Source organism: Mustela lutreola, chromosome 4 (genome assembly GCF_030435805.1).
Source record: "Mustela lutreola isolate mMusLut2 chromosome 4, mMusLut2.pri, whole genome shotgun sequence".
Classification (NCBI taxonomy): Eukaryota; Metazoa; Chordata; class Mammalia; order Carnivora; family Mustelidae; genus Mustela; species Mustela lutreola.
Window position 1 is genome coordinate 13,995,086 of NC_081293.1, and position 4,345 is coordinate 13,999,430.

General features: G+C 40.8%; 1 pseudogene; it reads left to right on the forward strand.

The window, feature by feature from the left end:
- The first annotated feature begins 3,184 nt into the window (after window positions 1-3,184).
- On the forward strand, window positions 3,185-3,714 carry LOC131830048 (L-lactate dehydrogenase B chain-like; annotated as a pseudogene).
- Window positions 3,715-4,345: the final 631 nt, after the last annotated feature.

Below are 4,345 nucleotides of genomic sequence, written 5' to 3' on the forward strand. Positions count from 1 at the left end.
AAAAAGCATAATTAACTAACTCATTCTCAATATTCCTGGTCTCCTTCCTGTTACTCAAATGGATCTTTCGTTTTAAAATGAACACTTGGGGACACGCTGGTGAGTTTGACTTTGATCAGTATAGGCCCCAAGATTTCCTTGATGGTTTGCCTTTGCATAAAAGAAATGGATGTCCCTGGGCAGTCTGTGGAATCTGCTCCTGTATTCGAATAAGGCCTGCTGTCATTACTGCTTCACTTAGAGTAATACTGCTGGTTATTACAGCCACAACATCCAACACTGCTCAAAGATTATCCCTTCAAAAGAAGAATCAAGAACTAGGCTGCTTATAGCAAAGACCAGTATATCTACCTCACCATTAAACAATTTTTATTTCTTGGACAACATAAGACAAAAATCTAATGTAGAATCACCAATAAAATCCTCCCAAGTTAATTTCTGACTGAACATTGCCCAGTTAAAGTTCCCAGCCAGTGAGACCACAGAACAAACACCACAGTGAGTAAAGAAACATAACCTGATACCAATGTTGTCCATATTATCCAGGTAGAAAGCTATTGCCCACAGAGTCAACAAGATGCAGGAAATACATGTGTCCGCACACATGTGTCAGAATGCAAGGAGATAAGCCAAATCTGGATTTGACTAGTATCTAAAGCTTTCTCTGACAAATTCAAGGACATAGTGCATACATCTCAGGAAGTGTAACTTCAAGTTAACCTGACCTTAATAAAGACTTACTAGTGTTATAATAAAGTCTCTATAACTGGATGTGCATATTCATGTGATCTCAGCTATTCGAGGTTCTTACTCAGAGAGTCATCACTGGGGCCTAGGCTTCGGGGCGGGGAAACATGAGCAGTAGCCTTTAGAAATGGTCATGACTTGGTGATGTCCATTGTAGTTCGTGGGAGTTGATCATCAGTGAATACATCCTCAGTGAATACATCCTCACATGGTCTGTTGCACTGATGAGCACTGCTTCTGATAGAGTTAGACACAGTGTAGTAGAGGGCAACAGCACCCCAGATAGGGCAACAGCTTACAAAAATGTCTTGGGAAAAAAGTGATTCACACCATTAAAAATCCAGGCACAGTAAACCGATAATATGGTCTCAATTGTTGACCAATTTCCTAAAATATAATCTGGGAGTTTATAGAAAGAAACTATATAATTCTGTCTGGAAACAGATAATACATCAATTCACTTAAAAACTAAAATATGGGAGTGTCTGGGTGGCTCAGTTGGCTAAGCACCTGCCTTTGGCTCAGGTGCTCACCCTGCCTCCCTCTAAGCAAAGGAGCCAAAGGTTATGATCTCAGGGTCCTGGGATCGAGTCCCGCATCAGGCTCTCTGCTCAGCAGGGGGTCTGCTTCTCCGTCTCCCTCTGCCCCTCTCCCCTCTGGTGCATGCTTTTTCTCTCTCTCAAATAAATCAATAAAATCTAAAACAAAAACCAAAACCTAAAATGTGTATCATTTGTTTTAAAGGGATAAACAAAATATAATTAAATTAAAGAAAAAAAGGAGACAGTGAGACAACCCCAGTAGGCCATTTCAAGTCCCTACAAAGATGTTTCAAACCTAAAGCTACAGGAACACTTTGAGAGGCCAATGATCCATCAAGTAAGGACCAAAGCACCCATATGTAGTGCTTACAAGGCACTCAGTTTTTACCATATTTTTGTTTAATAAATGTGAATTACTGCAGAATTATTTTTATAACCCACTAGAAAAATGTTGTTCCGTGATATTAAATTCACCAGCACAGAGATGCTTTCTGGAATATCAAGCAGGCACCGAGTTCTGAATTTGTGCCGGAACATAACAAACACACACCATAATTTCTTTGGCTTCACATTAAGAAATCAGATGGTGCTCAGGGAGTGCATGAGCATTCTGAAGGGACAATGTCCTCCAAATAAAAGAAGCCCTTGATCCTATCTCAGAGTCAAGAAGTTCTAGATTTATGTCTGCAATTATGTCTACATAATTTACATGGATCACAAGCTATTTTCTGGGTTACAAGGAAGAAGGCTGGTGGGGGTGGGAAATGGGTGTTTGGATAAAGAGGACTTGAACTTTCTGACAGGAATCACAAGGAGAATCTCAGCCTTATTCACACAGCTTCAGGTGTCAGTGCCTTGCTGGAGAGGAGGAGGTATCCAGAAGAGAACCCCCAGGCTCTGGGATATGTCCCTAAGTGGCCGGAAGAGTGTCCAATGATTTGGGGTTTTTTGCTTGTTTTTCCAAATAGAAAGGAGTCCAGGAAGGCTGTATGAGAACAGAGCACTGGAGATTTACAGGGGGTAAAACCCAGCTAACAGAAATATGTCAGTATAACCCACCACAAATCTTCAGTTTGCACGAAAGCCTATAGAGAAGGATGCTCCAAAGGTAGAAAAAATAAAATAATTATCTTTGGCTCAGAGCCACCAACAACAAAACAGACCTCGATGCCACAATGATAGTGACTTGCAACTATAGACAGATCACTAGATAGGGTTAGTTTCTGACTCAGAGTCTGAATGAATGAATCAGTTTGGCTGGTTAGTATTAGGCAGTCTGTGAACAAAGGGGTTATTTGAACTGCCCTCATGGTTGTCTCCAGCAAATGGTCAGGTGGAAAGAATGATGTAGATAACGAAGATTATCACACTGAGGAAGATTGCCATTAAGACTCACTGGGTTTCACACCATGTGTTCCGTACAAAAAAATCAGAGCCTGTCCAGTGAGGACAAGGGGATGGTGCCCCACCTGGCTTCAGCTGTCTCCGAATGATCTCTGAGAATTCACAACACAATCCTAAAGGCTGCTCTACCTGTTGTTCCTAACTTTCATTTTTTAACAAGTCATTTTTTTTTTTTTTTTAACAAGTCGGTCTTTGTAAAGAACTGTGGAGTTCCCAGGGTTGTTTTTTTGCAATGGGTATTGAAGAATCCAATTTGAAATACACAGTACAGTGTGCTTATGGGCCAACAGCTCTGGAATAGCCAACTAGAAAATGTTTTCCCCAAAGAAGTAAATGATACCAGAACCATTCAAGTGTTTCTCAGCCTTACTTGCTTATTCAGTTTAGCTGAATTATTCCAAGAGATTTAAAGTCTTGGCATCACTTGGTTTGCTTATTTGTTTTGTTATTCAGCACTTTTTCTCTCTTTTAAGAATATTTTAAATTGAGGCATGTTTCATGTGATTGGAAATGGGTGTAATATGTATTCTGTTAGATTTTGCTATCTTATGGCTGACAAGCTAGGCATTCATCCCAGCAGCTGCCACGGATGGATTTTGGGAGAACATGGCAACCCAAGTGTGGCTGTAGAGTGGAGCAAATGTGGCAGACATTTCTCTCCAAGAACTGAATCCAGAAATGGGAAGACAATGACAGTGAAAATTGGAAGGAAGTGCCTAAGATGGTGGTTGAAAGTGCCTACAAAGTCATCAAGCTAGAAGGATACAAGAGCTGGGCTACTGGATTGAGTGTGGCTGATCTCATGGACTCCTTGTTGAAAAATCTACCCAGGATCCGTCCAATGTCAATGATGGTGAAGGGACTGCATGGCATCGAGAATGAAATCTTCCCAAGCCTTCTGTATATCCCAAACACTCAGGGATTAACCAGTGTGTGCTCAACCAGAAGCTGAAGGATAATGAGGTTGCTCAGCTCAGGAGTTACCTAATGGGACATCCAGAAAGACCGAAAACACCTGTGACTTCTGGCTTCTAGGCTGTAGAAATTTAAAACTACAACGTGATTGGGGTGCCTGGGTGGCTCAGTGGGTTGAGGCCTCTGCCTTCAGCTTGGGTCATGATCCCAGGGTCCTGGGATCAGCCCCCGCATTGGGCTCTCTGCTCCGCGGGGAACCTGCTTTCTCCCCTCTCTCTGCCTGCCTCTCTGCCTACTTGTGATTTCTCTCTCTCTGTCAAATAAATAAAATCTTTAAAAAACAAACAAACAAACAAAAAACTACAACGTGATTAACCACGAGCCTTCAGTTTTTCATCCGTACACGTGGATCACAGTTTGCTTTTATCTCCCTAAATATGTGAATCTGGACTCACAAAATCGAAGATACACTTGGTTTAATGTTGGCAATATGAGCCCTTAATAAGTAAAATTAACTATCATAAAAAAATAAATAAAATGAGGTATATTTAACATTCTATAAAATATACAGCTCTTAGGTATTCAATGAGTTTTTCTTATTGTGATGAAGTGTAAATAACATCAAATTTACCATTTTAATCATTTTCAAGTACAGTTTGGTGGCATTAAATACATTCACACAGTTGTGTATCCATCACCCCCAACCATCCAAAGAACTCAATATCCCCCAAATAAAA